An 18,668-nucleotide genomic window follows, 5' to 3' on the forward strand; every position below is an offset into this window, starting at 1 on the left:
CCTCAAGTAGATGTGCCTTTGGCTGGAATTATATCAGCTTATATAGAGAACCTGGTTATCTCGTATTGGTCACAAGCTCTGATTGGCAGCTACAGAAGTCTTCTTGTTCTACCTTCTAGTTCAGGGGTTGGGAACCTATGGCTCGCGAGCCAAATGTGGCTCTTTTGTTGGCTGCATCTGGCTCGCAAATCTTTAATAAAAAAAAAATAATAATGTTAAAAATATAAAATTTCTCATGTATTACAATTTATTCATTTTCTACCACTCATGTTCATGGTTGTGGGTGGCAGGAGCCAATCACAGCTGTCCTCTGGGACAACCCCAAATTTTTATTAGATAATGTGTAATGTACCCAGGTCAGATAATGCATAACATACACAGGTCGTTGTATAGCTCTCACGGAATTACATTTTAAAATATGTGACGTTCATGGCTCTCTCAGCCAAAATGGTTTCCGACCCCTGTTCTAGTTGATAAAAACTGGGAAAAAAGAATTTATTATTTCTTGCTAAATGAGATTTGGCAGATAAACTCTTCTAAAATATAGAGTCCAAGGAAAGAAATAATTGCCATAATTTATTGTGAAGCTTCAGAACCTTAAAATTCTAAAGATCCAGGATGCCACAGCTGGAAGGCTCTATAGAGGGCATCCACTGACTTGAAAACCCCCTTGTAGATATCTCAGGGCTGCCACATGGAGTGAGAAGAGGCTAGTTTTATCTTGACACTCTTCATCATCTTTTTTTTAATGTATATATTTTTAGATTTTTTTATTTATTCATTTTTTTAGAGAGAGACAGAAGTGGGGAGGAGTAGGAAGCACTAATTCCCATATGTGCCTTGACCGGGCAAGCCCAGGGTTTTGAACCAGCGACCTCAGCATTCCAGGTCAATGCTTTATCCACTGTACCACCACAAATCAGGCCTCCTCCTCATCTTCTTTTAGAACAACCTCTTTTCCTCATTTTATATAGAATGTACTGGTAAGATATCATTTGAATTAAAAAAAATAAAGAAAAAAATTTAATAATAAAACCCTGCTGACTGAATACTATGTCCTTTTTTTACAGATGGGAAAACTAAGTCCCAGAAAAGTGAAGTAAAATGTCCAAGGTCATTCAGACTCCCCAACATAAGAACAAAAAGCCAGCAATCCTGATTCCTAGAGCAGTTTCCTACTCTATCCAGTTGCCAATTTATCCCCTCCTCACCTCTCCATTATCTCCCTAGCCAGGCTTCTGATTAACCAAGATCTTGTTTAATACATGGTTACTGTTTGACTCTCTTGGCCTGACAAGGTTGGGGGTAAAGAGAAGCAAGTGGACCAGTTAGTTCCTGCAGGCTTTGTAGTAGCCCTGGCCAGGCCAGAGGAGGACACCTAGTTCTGGATCCCCCAGGGTATTCTCAGAGGAAATAACTGGCTGACTGGGAGGGAGCATTGCCTCTACCAATGGCAAGCAACTAAGTTACAGAAGGGAGTAAAGAGGTGAGTTAAGGCTGGTGAACCTTTTAAGTTCATGTCCTAGACCAAGTCACTTTCTCTCTCCAAGTCTGAGATTCTCTACCTATAAAATAATAGGACCTTGACTGGTCCCTAAAACAAGTTCTAGTTCTAAACTTCCATGACTTCTTAAGCTTCAGTATATATAAAACACAAAATGAAACAATAATACTTCCTCTGCTTAATGCAGGGATTTTTTGTGATGATGCAATGCAAAAATTGATATAAAAGTGCTAAGGAATGTGAGAAATTATTACTGTCACTGCTACAAGCAAATATTAAAAGCAAGTAAGAAATGGGGAAAACTTATAAAAAGAACTAGGTGGGCCCTGGCCGCATAGCTCAGTAGGTTAGAGCATCATCCTGAAGCACAAAGATTGCTGGTTAGATCCCTGGTCAGGGCACATACAGAAACAGATAGATGTTCTTGTCTCCTGTCCTCTCTCTAAATCAATAAAATAAACATTAAAAAAGAAAAAGGACTAGATAGTAGCTAAGAAGAGAAGCAGAGACAGAAACCAGCTACCTCATAAAAATCATGCCTCCCATGATTTGATCACCCTCTATGGACCAGGTTGCTTTTTCTATCTATTGTCTCACTTAGTTCTCAGGACGGCTTCATAAGTTAGGTGTCTGATTTTCATAAGACCATTAGGCTCTAAGAGCTTAAGTAACTGGCCCCAGGTCACACAATGAACAAATAAATGGTAGGGCCAGGGTGCACACCCAGTTCTTCCTGATTTAAGGCTTGGCTCTTGCCTACCATGCAAACTCTTTTGCGCTCCCTTTGACCTTTGTAGCTGTTTTGATGTCCACTGGGAAGGTCACTGTGGAGGTGGAAGGTTCAGTCTTATTGTAAGACTGTACTGTAAAGAGAAAATGAAAGAGGGAGGAGTGCAAGCTGGACACCTGGGTTCTCTTAGAAGGAGAGGTGAGAAGGGGCAGGGGAAGAGATGAAAATGTTGGGTTCTGTTTTAGAAGAGTTTTAGGGACTAGGGGATCATAATGGCCAGGGGCCAGATAGACACTGAAGGGACCAGAAATGTGTGAAAGCCCAGATGTTTAGAGGAGTGTTATAAAAGGGGATGACACTCTTGTTAGGTGTGAGGTGGAGTGAAAGGAAGGTTACCCAGCTATGGGGTAAGATTCCATCTCTCCCTCCCTCCTTTTCTCTTCTCTACTCCATTAGGGTGGTAAGCAGTTTGAGGGGGCTTTGGGGACAGCAGGCCTGGCAGAGAGGTTCCAAGCCAGGGTGATACAATGGGGTTTGAGCAAGAGGCCAGGGGGTTGGGGTCGGGGTTGGGTAGGGACTTTGAGTAGCTAGGACCTAACTATCTTATTTTTCCAACCCCAAGTCCTTTAGACAATGGAGAAATTTAACCCACTTCCACCCCAACTGAATTTGCTAGATTAATCCTTTTCTCCAAAAATTAAATAAAACCAGTATAGATCAGTTAACTGTATCAGGTATAAAAACAGCTCACCTCTGATAGAGGTCCTATCAAACCCTGAGAGACTAGGGATTGGGAAGGTGGTGGTGGTTGAGGGGAGCAGTGGGAAGCTCAGAGCCCAGAGATGTAGGAGAAAGGGGATTACTGTGGAGGATCAAGAATCTGGCATCTGGCCTGACCAAGCAGTGGCACAGTGGATAGAGCATTGGACTGGGATGTGGAGGACCCAGGTTTGAGACCCCAAGGTCGCTGGCTTGAGCACAGGCTCATCTGGTTTGAGCAAAGCTCACCAGATTGGACCCAAGGTAGCTGGCTTGAGCAAGGGGTTACTTAGTCTGCTGTAGCCCCCGGTCAAGGCACATATGAGAAAGCAATCAATGAACAACTAAGCTGTCACAACAAAAAACTAATGATTGATGCCTCTCATCTCTCCATTCCTGTCTGTCCCTATCTATCCCTCTCTCCAACTCTCTCTCTGTTTCTGTAAAAAACAAAATAAAACCAAAACAAAACAAAAGAATCTGGCATCTGGGCGGGTCATCAGGGCAAATGAGTGGGAAAAAAGAGAAGGGGTGTTAGGCCTCGTGGGCAAACTGAGGCTGAGAGCTGCTGAGAGGCTCTGGGAGGCGGTATTCGGAGAGCCGCAGTATCCAGGCACCCAGGGTTCACATCACACTACAGGAAACAGCTGAACCAGCGGGCTGGCAAAGAGTAGTGGTCGGGAAACACACAGTCCGGGAAAATGGGCTGCTGTTTCTCCAGAAGACAGAATGGTAAAGACTCAGTGCCAGGGCAAAGACAGATCGAAGCAGTACAGCTGGGACCAGTGCGGGAAGATTGATCTGAAAAACTACATGTTCAGTGGACTGAAGAATAAAACAGTGGGTTGCTTACCTGGGAAGGTTGCAGAACAACAATTTCTCATTCAAGACTGTGAGAACTGTAATGTTTATATTTTTTATCACTCTGCTACAATTACAGTTGATTACTGTATTAACTGCATCATTTTTCTGGGACCTGTGAAAGGCAGCGTGTTTTTTCAGAATTGCAGAGATTGCTGTTCCGTGATAGCCTGTCCACAGTTTCATGTGCGAGACTGTAGAAAGATGGAATTTTTTTTTGTTCTGTGCTACTCAACCCCTTATTGAGTCTTCCACAAATATCAAGTTTGCCTGTTTTCAGTGGTACTACCCTGAATTAGCTTTGTGGTTCAAAGAAGCAGGGCTAAATGTCTTCAATAATAACTGGAGTAACATCCATGACTTTACACCTGTGCCAGGAGAACACAACTGGGGCATTCTTCCAGAAAATGCTGTTATTTGCCACCATGTTCTTCCACCTATTACCAAAGAATTAAAAAGTATCCATATTTCCACAGAAGCCACTAAAAGTATTGTAGTATTGTTTCTGTAACCCAAGGTCACAGATGGAAGTACAGTGATGAGTCATGCTTAGTGGTATCATTTGCTAGTGATTATACTACTGCAAATGCCAGGAGACTAGTTGAGCTGGTTAAAGAAGGCTTTCTCCTGGTTCAGACAAGGGAAATGCCAATGAAACCTGAGGACACTAAAAGGTTTTTTTCGAGGAAGAGCACCTGAATCCATTCATTATGTGAACAGAGGTCCTGTTATTGCCTTGGAGTTTAATAGAGGTTACGGTATTGTAGAAGCATGCAGAATTCTTGTCAATGACATATTCAAGAGGATCAAGACGTATATATCAGAAAACCAAGATGCAGCATCAAAAGATATAGAAAACTTCTACAATTTTGCTGATATACAGATGAGAATGTGAAGTGCATTGTGGAAGCAGGGACTTGGTATTAAACCGTTTTTCAATTTCTGTATTAGAAATAGCTTTTACTAAGGCTTAAAATTTTAAATACTTAAAATACTTCAGTAAATTGTTGAATACTGCATCATTTATTTGAGGTTCAAAAATAGTTCATTTTAAATTAAGCAGTTTTAATTAGCTTAAAAACTATTTAACCCACTTCAATAAGCTTGCAGTTTTGATTCTCTGCATATAATACAGTCATTAGAAAATAGAAGTAGCTAACAGTTTATAATTTTAATCCTAATTAAACATTCTTTCAAATCTCTGATAATTTAAACTTTCTTCAGTGCTCCATTCTATTTGTTTGAGAGTACATTCCCTTATTTTTTTAATTTAGATGGATTTGTTACTAGTTTATCAGTTAGAATGAACCTATGTGCATTTTTTTTTCATGTACACATATCCAGTCAAAGAATTGCTTTCTAGTTGTATTATATGGCAAATGAGATTTCGTACATGGACTTGACATAATAATACTTCATAAACTGAATTTTTAAATTAATAGGTGTTTGATAATTGGTTTTCAAGTAACTCTACTAACTGATAATGATAGACTCTGTTTGTAATATAATTAATTTGAATAACTTTCACCCTGTTTAATTTTTGAATACAACTGCTAAATGACTGTTCAGTTTTCTGATAAGAGAAAGTATATGCAACACTAGAAGCCAAATCACCTGCAGTTTTCAAAAAGGTGATTACTGTTTTATCAGCTCCTGAGAGATGTTAAGAGAATCAGAACAAAATTTTGTTATATTTAGGTAAGACATACTTAGGCATAATAATAAGGTATGCAGATTTAAAAGGTAGGTAAATTTGACTTTCATTAGATATGCCACTCATTTCAGGTAATGTTCAAGCATGATAAAATTATTTTGATTGCTTTCAAGTATTGTTTTCCAAATTAGTCTACCATAATAATTTACCAGGAGGCAGGGGACACATACTTGCTTAAAAGTCCAATTCTTGGACCCAGTCCCTAATTGCACTGATTCAGTCACCAGGGAAAATTGTGTTTAAGAGGCTTGTTGTACTCTGAAGTTATCAGTTCAGAAGATGTTGAGAGGCTGTTCTTGTGTGAAGTGACTAAACCTGCCACCTACATTGCATGCAGTCTATTTTTTACAAAGAACCTTAATTTTACTTCTATTTTGATAAAACTAAGACTAGCCACTTATAAAAAAAATTATCTGATGATTGCTACTAAAAATATAATTTTGTGTTTAAACTGTTTTTTGGTTATTTTCATATTAATTTATAAATAATACATCAAATTGTGTGATGTCCAGAAATAATATATTAAAGGACTTTTCATTTTAAATTAGTAATATTTGCCACTTACCCTGTGCCTAGCCTTGTGCTAACCATTAGCATTGCATCATTTCAGTCTTTTATAGAGCAGTCTATATATACTAATCAAACTCTCCTTTAAATCATATAGTTTCATAAGATTCAAATAAAAATTGGTGACAGGTTTCATATAATTTTGATCATAATTTACAAATGAGCATCACAAGTAATAGTCATAGATTATTAATTTTTCCCATAGTTTCCCTGGACAAGATAGCTTGCTTAGTTAGAGCATCATCCTGTTATACAAAGGTTGCCGGTTCGATTCCCGGTCAGGGCACACACATACAGAAACAAATTAATGTTTCTGCCTCTCTCTCCCCCTTGTCTCTCTCTAAAGTCAAAAAATAAAAAAGTTTTTAAATTTCCCCCATAGTTAAGCTAAACTAAACATGTTCCTTTTAGTCATGATTACATTATTAAACTACATTATTCACACTTAATTACAGTACTTTTTGTTTTCCCCAAAAAATAATACAACGCTATGCAAAGCTGTAAATTGAGTTCTTTATTTTATCCATGGTATTTTGGCAAAAAAACTCAAGTATATAACATATAAGAGAGATGTTAATTTAAAATTTCCACTAAATTTAGCATCTAGAAGATGTGGCACATATACACTTTGCCTGACCGGGCCGTGGCACAGTGGATAGAGCATCAGACTGGGATGCGGAAAACCCAGGTTCAAGACCCCGAGGTCACCAGCTTGAGCGACGGCTCATCTGGTTTGAGCAAAAAGCTCACCATCTTGAGCCCAAGCTTGCTGGCTCGAGCAAGGGGTTACTCGGTCTGCTGAAGGCTTGCTGTCAAGGCACATATGAGAAAGCAATCAATGAACAATTAAGGTGTTGCAACGGGCAACAAAAAACTAATGATTGATGCTTCTCATCTCTCCATTCCTGTCTGTCTGTCCCTGTCTATCCCTCTCTCTGACTCTCTGTAATATATATATATTTTTTTTTTTCAGTTAAATAAAAGCTTTTGCCCAAGTTTGATTTGTTTTTAAAAATAGCATTAGTCTTCCAAATGTTTGAAAATATTTTTAAAAAATAAGTAGTGCTGTTGTTTCTATAATTCTAAAACTTTGATGGTAGTTAGAATATACTACATTTCATTTCTGAATTGCTTTTGAATTTATAAATAATTAGTAATTTTTAAGTTTTACATGTATAAGCATTATATTAGTTTATTTCTCTTATGTTGAAAGTACTGCTTAAGTTTTAGTACTGTTTTTGCTTCTGTATGTTTATGTATAGCTTTTGTATGTAATTTATCTAGTGTTTATAAAATTAGATTTATAATAAATGTCATTAAAAGGAAAATGACTTAACACCAAAAAAAAAAAAAAAGAATCTGGAATCTGGGGCTCCCCATCTCAGCCCAGGAGCAGCTAGCTACCTTTCCCTCTTCCCACCCCCATATTTAAATAAAACCCCCAGTTCTTAAAAAAAAAGAAAAAGAATGGTCATACATTAGCCCAAGAAAGATTAAAAAAAAATCCCATACTGGGAAAATAGCCATAATCTTTATCAAACAACTTTTAAGTACCTTGGGGTTTAGCCACAGTAACAGGTTGTGTTTCCCCAGGTGGCCCTTCACCTGCAGCATTGACAGCACTCACTCGAAGTTTATCATCAGCACCTTCTCGGATTTCTTTGACAGTGTACTTAAGGACCTTGATCATCTTCTCTGTGCGGTGTCACCATTCATTTGTGCCAACCACTGCTTATCGACAAAGTAGCCAATAATTTCCCCACCACCATTGAAAACGGGAGGTTCCCATTCTAGTTCAATAGTTGTGGAGCTTGTGTCAGTGACTCTTGGAACAGGTGGTCCCGGTGGAGCTAGAATAAATGAAGATATACAAATCAAAACTGATAGTTGTGAAATATGCAGTAGCTTACTTTTTTTTGGCTCTTTTTTTTAAATAAATTTTTATTAATGTTAATGGGATGACATTAATAAATCAGGGTGCATATAATCAAAGAAAACATGTCCAGGTTATCTTGTCATTAAATTATGTTGCATACCCTTCTCCCAGAGACAGATTGTCCTCCATCACCTTCTATCTAGTTTTCTCTGTGCCCCTCCCCCTCCCCCTAACTCTCTCCCTCCCTCCCTCCTGCATCCTCCCTCCCCCCACCCCTGGTAACCACCACACTCTTGTCCATGTCTCTTAGTCTTGTTTTTATATTCCACCAATGTATGGAATCATGTAGTTCTTGTTTTATTCTGATTTACTTATTACACTCCGTATAATGTTATCAAGATCCCACCATTTTGCTGTAAATGATCTGATGTCATCATTTCTTATGGCTGAGTAGTATTCCATAGTGTATATGTGCCACATCTTCTTTATCCAGTCTTCCATTGAAGGGCTTTTTGGTTGTTTCCATGCCTTGGCCACTGTGAACAATGCTGCAATGAACATGGGGCTACATGTGTCTTTACGTATCAATGTTTCTGAGGTTTTGGGGTATATACCCAGTAGAGGGATTGCTGGGTCATAAGGTAGTTCTATTTGCAGTTTTTTGAGGAAGCACCATACTTTCCTCCATAATGGTTGTACTACTTTACAGTCCCACCAACAGTGGATGAGAGTTCCCTTTTCTCCACAGCCTCTCCAACATTTGCTATTACCCGTCTTGTTGATAATAGCTAATCTAACAGGGGTGAGGTGGTATCTCATTGTAGTTTTGATTTGCATTTCTCTAATAACTAATGAAGCTGAGCATCTTTTCATATATCTGTTGGCCATTTGTATTTCTTCCTGGGAGAAGTGTTTGTTCATATCCTCTTCCCATTTTTCTATTGGATTGTTTGTTTGTTTGTTGTTGAGTTTTATGAGTTCTTTGTAAATTTTGGATAGTAGGCCCTTATCTGAGCTGTTGTTTGAAAATATCATTTCCCATTTAGTTGGCTCTCGTTTATTTTGATATCAGTTTCTCTTGCTGAGCAAAAACTTTTAATTCTGATGTAGTCCCATTCATTTATCTTTGCCTTCACTTCTCTTGCCATTGGAGTCAGGTTCATAAAATGTTTTTAAAACCCAGGTCCATGAGTTTAGTACCTATGTCTTCTTCTATATACTTTATTGTTTTAGGTCTTTTATTTAGGTCTTTGATCCATTTTGAATTAATTTTAGTAGACAGGGACAGGCTGTAGTCGAGTTTCATTCTTTTGCATGTGGCTTTCCAGTTTTCCCAACACCATTTGTTGAAGAGGCTTTCTTTTCTCCATTGTGTGTTGTTGGCCCCTTTATCAAAGCTTATTTGAACATATATATGTGGTTTTATTTCTGGGCTTTCTATTCTGTTCCATTGGTCTGAGTGTCTACTTTTCTGCCAATATCATGCTGTTTTGATTATTGTGGCCCTATACTAGAGTTTGAAGTCAGGTATTGTAATGCCCCCAGCTTCATTCTTTTTCTTTAGGATTGCTTTGGCTATTCGGGGTTTTTTATAGTTCCATATAAATCTGATGATTTTTTGTTCCATTTCTTTAAAGAATGTCATAGGAATTTTGATGGGAATTGCATTAAATTTGTATATTGCTTTGGGTAATATGGCCATTTTAATTATATTTATTCTTCCTATCCAAGAACATAGAATATTTTTCCATCTCATTGTGTCTTTTTCTATTTCTCTTAACAATGCCTTGTAGTTTTTGTTATATAGGTCCTTTACATTCTTTGTTATGTTTATTCCTAGGTATTTTATTTTTTTGGTTGCAATTGTGAAGGGGATTATTTTTTTGAGTTCGTTTTCTAATATTTCATTGTTGGCATATAGAAAGGCTAGGGACTTTTGTATGTCAATTTTGTATTCTGCGACCTTACTGTATTGGTTTATTGTTTCTAGTAATCTTTTTGTGGAGTCCTTAAGATTTTCGATGTATAGGATCATATCAATTGCAAAAAGTTATACCTTTACTTCTTCTTTTCCAATATGGATGCCTTTTATTTCTTTGTCTTGTCTGATTGCTCTGGCCAGAACTTCTAGCATCACGTTAAATAAGAGTGGAGAGAGTGGACAACCCTGTCTTGTTCCTGATTTAAGGTGGAAAGTCCTCAGTTTTATGCCATTTAATATGATGTTGGCTGATGGTTTATCATATATGGCCTTTATCATGTTGAGATATTTTTCTTCTATACCCATTTTGTTGAGAGTCTTAAACATAAAATTGTGTTGTATTTTATCGAAAGCCTTTTCTGCGTCTATTGATAAGATCATGTGGTTTTTGTTTTTTGTTTTGTTGATATGGTGTATTACGTTAACCGTTTTACGTATGTTGAACCATCCTTGAGATTCTGGGATGAATCCCACTTGATCATGATGTATTATTTTTTTAATATGTTGTTGTATTCGATTTGCCAGTATTTTGTTTAGTATTTTAGCATCTGTATTCAGTAGAGATATTGGCCTGTAGTTTTCTTTCTTTGTGTCATCCTTGCCAGGTTTTGGTATGAGGGTTATTTTGGCCTCATAAAATGTGTTTGGAAGATTGCTTTTTCTTCAATTTTTTGGAAGACTTTGAGTAGAATAGGAACCAAGTCTTCTTTGAATGTTTGATAGAATTCACTAGTATAACCGTCTGGGCCTGGACTTTTATTTTTGGGGAGGTTTTCAATAGTTTTTTCTATTTCCTCCCTGCTGATTGGTCTGTTTAGGCTTTCTGCTTCTTCATGACTCAGTCTAGGAAGGTTGTATTGTTCTAGGAATTTATCCATTTCTTCTAGATTGTTGTATTTGGTGGCATATAATTTTTCATAGTATTCTACAATAATTCTTTGTATATCTACAGTGTCCGTGGTGATCTCTCCTCTTTCATTTTGGATTTTATTTATTTGTGTCCTGTGCCTTTTTTTCTTGGTGAGTCTTACCAAGGGTTTCTCAATTTTGTTGATCTTTTCAAAGAACCAGCTCCTTGTTTTATTGATTTTTTCTATAGTTTTTCTGTTCTCTATTTTGTTTATTTCTGCTCTGATTTTTATTATCTCCTTTTTTCAGCTGGTTTTGGGTTGTCTTTGTTCTTCTTTTTCTAGTTCCTTAAGGTGTGAAGTTAAGTGGTTTACTTGGGCTCTTTCTTGTTTGTTCATATAGGCCTAAAGTGATATTAACTCTCCTCTTATTACTGCTTTTGCTGCATCCCAGAGATTCTGATATGTCGTATTGTCATTTTCATTTGTCTTTATATATCTTTTGATCTCTGTGCTTATTTCTTCTTTGACCCATTCATTTTTTAGAAGTATGTTGTTTAGTTTCCACAATTTTTTGGGTTTTACCCCTCTTTTTTACAGTTGAATTCTAGTTTCAAGGCTTTATGATCAGAGAATATGCTTGGTACAATTTCAATTTTTCTAAATTTGCTGATATTGTCTTTGTGGCCTAACATATGGTCAATTCTTGAGAATGTTCCATGTACACTAGAGAAAAATGTATATTCTGTCGCTTTGGGATGAAGTGTCCTGTAGATGTCTATCATATCCAGTTGTTCTAGTATTTCATTTAAGACCACTATATCTTTATTGATTTTCTGTTTGGATGACCAATCTAGAGTCGTCAGTGGTGTATTGAGGTCTCCAAGTATAATTGTATTTTTGTCAGTTTTTGTTTTAAGGTCAATAAGTAGCTGTCTTATATATTTTGGTGCTCCTTGATTTGGTGCATATATATTAAGGATTGTTATGTCTTCTTGATTCAGTGTCCCCTTAATCATTATGAAATGACCATTTTTGTCTCTGAGTATTTTTTCTGTCTTGTAGTCAGCATTATTAGATATGAGTATTGCTACACCTGCTTTTTTGGGGGTGTTGTTTTCTTGGAGTATTGTTTTCCAGCCTTTTACTTTGAATTTCTTTTTATCCTTGTTGCTAAGATGTGTTTCTTGTAGGCAGCATACAGTTGGATTTTCTTTTTTAATCCATTCTGCTACTCTGTGTCTTTTTATTGGTAAGTTTAATCCATTTACATTCAGTGTAATTATTGACACTTGTGGGTTCCCTATTGCCATTTTATAAATTGCTTTCTGTTAGTTTTGTATCTTGTTTGATTCTTCTCTTTTGTTTTTTTATCATTTGTTTTTGTTTGTTTGCATTCCATACTTCTTTCCTCTGTTGCTACCTTTTTTAAGTCAAGTGTTTTGTGGTGGTTTTTTCAAGGGTGGTTACCATTAAGTAATGAAAAGGGTACCTGCCATATTCATTGTAGTACCCTATCTTATGAGTATTTCTGCGCTTCATCGTCCTTTGCAGTAGCTTACTGATCCCACTTTTTTCACCACAATGCATTGTATGTAATATGGAGTAAGTACTGTTTTATGAAACTTTTAAGTTATATATACAGACATTTAAAAGTTTACATTATAACCTCAATATGTATCCATTGTCCTTGCTCATATTTTGTTTGGTTTTTCCAGCTTTGTTGAAATATAACTGATGTATTATATAACATATTAACTATTGACATATATGTAGGTTTAGGGTGTACAACATGATATATTGTGAAATAATTACAGTAATAAGATTAGTTAGCACCTCCTTCCCTTTACACAATTACTCTTTTTGTAGTGATGATATTTAAGATTTGCTGTCTTAATAACTTTTAAGTATATAAGAGAGTACTGTTGTTTATGATCACCATGCTGTGCCCCACATTCTTCTTAAGGAATTACTTACAGATTGGGTCACATGCTATTTTAGGATCTTAAGGGGGACTGAACTTTCCAGGTCCAGCTGCAATTTCGGCACATACTCTGAAGACATATGTGAGTCTTTCTAATAGGCCTTTGACATTGGTCTTCAAAGAATTCAGGTTTCTGTTGACACTAGACCAGTGTGTACTATTAACTTCACATTTTTCAAGCCAGTAACCCAAGATGGGACTTCTGTTATCCTCTGGTTCATTCCATATCACTAGCACATTGTTGCTGGTAACGTCTTCCACAATGGGCTTCTCAGGTGCATTAGGTGGTTCTGATTCTTTAAAAAAGGGATATTTGAATTAATTGCCTAGTACAGAATAAAAATTCAAGTTCACAAGCTGTGACAATGTATATACAAATGCAATGATAAAAAGCAAAATTTAGATGCTAAAGAAACCTACCAAATGGATCTTTAGCTATAAGTGGTTTTGATATACAAGGTGGTCCATCCCCAACCCTATTTTCAGCTCTTACATGGAAGAGGTATTCTTTTCCTTCTATCAATTTTGTCACTGAATATTTGCAATGTCTGAGTGTTGAAGTGATAATAATCCATTCTGAGTCAGGTTTTGTTTTATTGTTCTTTTCCAAAGTGTAGTTTATAATTTCACTGCCTCCATCATCAAAGGGTGGTTCCCATTTGCATAGAACTGAGTTCTTTCTAACATCTTCAAATACAAAGTTGATTGGTGGTCATGTTGTATCTAATATTTCAAAAGAGAGCCATGATTAAAACGTTGTGCCGAAAAACAGTTGCAACAGAAAATATAAATGTTAGTATGTTCTTTTACATAAAATTTTGTTTTTCCCATGTCTTTCTATCTTTGTATCACATTAGCTAATCAATAACAAGTTGAATTGATTTCTTTAACACAGCCAGGAGGAAAGAAATGGGACTGAGCATACCTTGCTGAAACTATTTTCCACTTCTTTTAACTGCCACCCAAAAGTTTATTTTTGTCTTACTAAAACTCTTAGATTGTCATCCATTGATAAGGGGAGTTGTAAGTACTTACCCCACACACTGACAGTACAAGGAACTTTTGCAGTACCACAGTCATTTTCAGCTTTGATCATATATAGGCCATGGTCAGGTCAAAGAGAATCTCAGACACGTAGCTGAGATTCTCCTTTTTTACTATTGTTGATACTAATATGCTCTGTCAGAGTCAGGACAAATGGTTCTTCTTCCTGAACTTCACCCTCTTCTTCCTAACTGTGGGTGCTACTCGCTTCTTAATTTCTTCTGGTGTGATAATGCTTTCATCCTTTAGCCGTGTAATAGTTGGGTAAGGCAACCCAGAAACTGTTGTGTCAAGTACTATTTCATCACCTCATTTTACTTCCAGGTTTGTTCTCATAATGACTTTAGGGGCATCTGTAATGATTAAAAACAGTAATCTTTTTCAATCCTGATAAAAATATCTGCTAAAACATTATCCTCATTTATTTTATTCTGGGGAAATACAAACTCCATTAAACAAAACTTATCAATGGGATCTACAGCTTTGGTTGGAGGAGTGGCCCTAGAAGGTTCACCAATGCCAGCAGCATTTTTCACTCACACATGGAATTGGTGTTCTTTTCCTTCTTCAAGTCCTTTTGCTGTGTAGGTCAGAACTGGTACCAGGTGTTCATTGCATCTCTTCCACCTCTCTTCACCCTTAACAATCTTCTCTTATCATGTAACCCGTTATCTTGCTCCCTCCATCATACAAAGGTGGCTTTAATGTAATAGTCATTGCCTCAGCTGTAGGATTAACTTCAACATCTACAGGTGGATTGGGGTTTTTAAAGAGCAAGAGAAATGGGCCCTGGCCGGTTGGCTCAGCGGTAGAGTGTCGGCCTAGCGTGCGGAGGACCCGGGTTCGATTCCGGCCAGGGCACACAAGAGAAGCGCCCATTTGCTTCTCCACCCCTCCGCCGCGCTTTCTTCTCTGTCTCTCTCTTCCCCTTCCACAGCCAAGGCTCCACTGGAGCAGAGATGGCCCGGGCGCTGGGGATGGCTCCTTGGCCTCTGCCCCAGGCGCTAGAGTGGCTCTGGTCGCAGCAGAGTGACCCCCCGGAGGGGCAGAGCATCGCCCCCTGGTGGGCAGAGCATCGCCCCTGGTGGGCGTGCCGGGTGGATCCCAGTCGGGCGCATGCGGGAGTCTGTCTGACTGTCTCTCCCTGTTTCCAGCTTCAGAAAAATGAAAAAAAAAAAAAAGAGCAAGAGAAATGGTTAATATAGAGTAGTCCATCTTCTTAAAATAAATTGCACATTAATTCCTGGCTATACTACATTCATGCCCAAACTTACACTTTGCATCTTGAGCAATGACTGAATTTTTCAGTTCAATATATTCACCTCCACCAATCTTGTTGACAGCTTTAACCCAGAAAAAGTATTCACCATTTGGCATGAGATCTTTTACAGTCCAGGCCAGTTTATTCCTACCAGACTTGACTGGTATATATGTCCTCCTCCCAGCTTCTCTGCGTTCCAGGACATAATGTAGAATTGGGCTTCCACCATCATGTTCTGGAGGTTCCCAGGTTAATTTACAGGAACTCTTGGTCACCTCACTTGCTTTAGTATCTTTGCATGGTCCAGGTAGACCTATTAGAAATAAAATTTTTAATTACTATTGTAATTTGAAAAGTCAGCACACTACTAGTATATTTTTTTCTCTAAGAGAATTTTGACTATTTTATTTATTTTGGGTGGGAGTAGTGTTCCTACACTGCAGGCCATTTAGTATCCTTGGTCCCCTACTACTAAATTCAAGAAGCTGCTCCTAAATCTTTGTTCCATGAAAAAATGGTCCCCAAATTTCCAAACATGATCAGTCTGTGTGGGAGAAGGGGACAGAAAATGTTACTACTTCTGGCAAGAACACTGTGAATGAAATGTAAATACAATTAATAAAGGAATATTGGTTATTTTAACTTTCTTAGGGTATGCTATATTGCCTCTTTACAATTGTTTTGGTTGTCATTGGAAGAAATCATCTGAAAGGACATTTAGTTTACAAATGGCCAACTCATGAAAACATTTATACTTTAATTGCAAAATTAACTGACTTTCTCAACATGTGAAGAATGTTTGGTGTTTTATCAAAAAATACTTACCTATGACTTTGACATTGACTGAGGCTGTTGCTAAACCAAGATTATTTTTCAATGTAATGGTATAAACTCCAGCTTCTGCACAGACATTCTTGGGAACTTCAAGAAGTGCAGAGATGTGATCACTCTTCATCATTAATCTATCACTTCCTTTAACTTCTTTGCCATCTTTATGCCAACTAATGGTTGGAACTGGGACAGCTCTGAAGGGAACAGGGATGCTTAATTTTTCACCTTCAATAACAACAATGTCATGAGTCTCCAGATCAATTGTTGGCTTGCCTGTAAGACATAATGCAAAAGAAGATGAAAGAGTATGTCCAAATGCAATGCACTGGTAAGCTTGTTCTATTAATTATAAAAGAAACTGTGTTCTTACAGTCTGGGTCTTTGGCAACCACATTTTTAGAGATTTCAGGTGGCTCAGTGAAACCCACAGCATTGAAAGCTCTTTCTCGCAGGGCATACTGCTTGTCAGGAACAACACCTTCTTCAACCTTGAATATCAAATCTTTTATGGGGCGAGAATTAACTCGCATCCATTTCTCAGTGCCTACTGGACATATTTCAACATGGTATTCTATAATAGGGCTTCCGCCATTTTTCTCTGGAGGCTTCCAAGCAATGTCAATGTGTTTTCTTCCAGCATCAGTCACATGCAGGTCAAGGGGAGGTGAACGAAGACCTAGAAAAAGAGTGAAACATTCTCATCCACAACTATCTAATCATTATGCTCTAGTCCAGTGATTTTCAACCTTTTTACGCTTGGAGACTGGTGAAAATAGGAAATTTAGTTCAAGGACTGCTAAGGTAGAAATCATCCTGAGCATTAGCAAATTCAACTAAGATTATTGGGTTTATAATCCTCATACTACATCAGGGTGGTTAACTCTTTCATGGACCGGCACAAAATTTCTGATGAAATGGCTCTGGTCTGCATCCCAGCAGTTGAGAAACAGTGCTCCAGACAATATTCTATGCATAGTCAGCACTACTTACTTGTCAGATCTTCAATGAACAGGATTTCTGGGGGTTCACTTGGGTAACCAACTCCAGCTTTATTTTCTGCCCGAATCTGAAACTGGACTTCTGTGCCTTCAATGATGTCAGTTACTCTGAAGTTCCAGTCAGGTCCTGAGGTCTTTCCAGTTTCCGCCCAACGGATACCTAACTTTTCTTTCTTCTCAATAATATATCTGTTGAAATCACAGAGCATTTCATTAGCATTAATAGAAAAAAAAACAAAGTTAAGTATTTTCAGCTGTTTGTAAGTTATTCCTTATGCATTAATTAAAAAGTCTACCTTTTTATTGGTCCTCCACAATCATTTTTAGGTGGTGCCCACTTCAGGTCAACATGTTGTTTTGTTACATCAACAACTGTCAGAGCATAAGGTGGTCCAGGGGTGGCTGAAAACAAAATATTCAGTGGTTAGAAAAACCAGAGGGAGCAGTGATAATCCACTACAAATGGGGAGTCATAAGGATTTAGAGAGCATACTAAAGGTGGCTTTGGCCAATACAGAGTCCTCAATTTCACAGTAGTCACTTTGTCCTATGGCATTTTATGCAGCAACTCGGAACACAGATTAAGCACCCTCTGTCAGTGGGGTTACTATGCACTTGGTGTCTTTGACAGTGGTGTCTACTGTTTGCCAGCCTTTTCGCCTCATGTCTCTCTTTTCCACGATGTAGCTGGTGATGGGGTGTCCCCCATCTTTCTCAGGAACTTTCCACTTTAGATCTGCTTTACTTTTTGTGATATTAGTAACTTCAAGCCAGCGAGGTGGTGATGGAGGATCTGAAGAAGAATAAAAAAACAGATTTAATGATTTATTGCCCAATATTCAGTTTTTACTAAATTTTCTAGTAATCATAAAGAAATCATATGGCAAAGATGAAATAATCTAGTAATGAGTTTTTCATATTTTCTCATATTGTAGTCCTCAGATATACTTTAGAAGAATTTATATTCCTAAACATCAGGAATCACTTACATAGCTTCTCTAAACAAAGCACAGGGTCACTGGATTCACTTTCCCCAGCCTTGTTCACAGCTCTAACTTGAAATGAGTATTTCTGCCTTTCCGTGAGCCCCGGGAGCAAATGCTGAGTGGTGGGAACTCCTTTAGCCACTCAAACCCACTCATCTGTTCCAGTCTTTAGCATTTTAATGACATAAGACTCCATCTTTGCCCCTCCATTGTGTTCTGGCTTTGTCCAATTCAATGTTAATGATGTTTTGCCTACACCTTTCACAGTTGGTTTTCCAGTGGGCCATGGAGGATCTGTAAGCCAATCAAACAAAATTATTCAGGTTTGTCAAAAATAAGGTTACATAAGTTTCAAAAGTAATAACAAGAAATATATAAATAATACCAATGGGATCCTTTATTAAGATTGGTTCAGTTGATCTACTTGGTTTTCCAGGTCCAGCAAGATTTTCAGCCAACCTATGGAATCTAATTTTTTTTTTATTGGTGAGACCTTTTACTCTGAAATAGAAACAAAGTGCTAGCTGAATGCCATGATAAGAAGTGGAAGCTCTGTTTTACACAGAACAGGCTATTTTATTTAAATTGTAAAAAACTTATTTGGAAATTTTACTGAAAATATTCTAATATAAATTTAAAGTAGCTTTTCAACTGTCACACAATTGAGTCATAGCTAAAATGTAGAACCTAATTAAAATACTGTAATAATGATTATTATCTTAAT

General features: G+C 37.5%; 2 pseudogenes; one reads left to right on the plus strand and one right to left on the minus strand.

The window, feature by feature from the left end:
* Positions 1–3,694: 3,694 nt before the first annotated feature.
* LOC136318388 (protein XRP2 pseudogene) lies at positions 3,695–4,749 on the plus strand (annotated as a pseudogene).
* A 9,263-nt stretch (positions 4,750–14,012) lies between these two features.
* On the minus strand, positions 14,013–18,231 carry LOC136318385 (titin-like; annotated as a pseudogene).
* Between the last annotated feature and the right edge of the window lie 437 nt (positions 18,232–18,668).

This window comes from Saccopteryx bilineata, unplaced genomic scaffold, assembly GCF_036850765.1.
Source record: "Saccopteryx bilineata isolate mSacBil1 unplaced genomic scaffold, mSacBil1_pri_phased_curated manual_scaffold_108, whole genome shotgun sequence".
NCBI classification, from domain to species: domain Eukaryota; kingdom Metazoa; phylum Chordata; class Mammalia; order Chiroptera; family Emballonuridae; genus Saccopteryx; species Saccopteryx bilineata.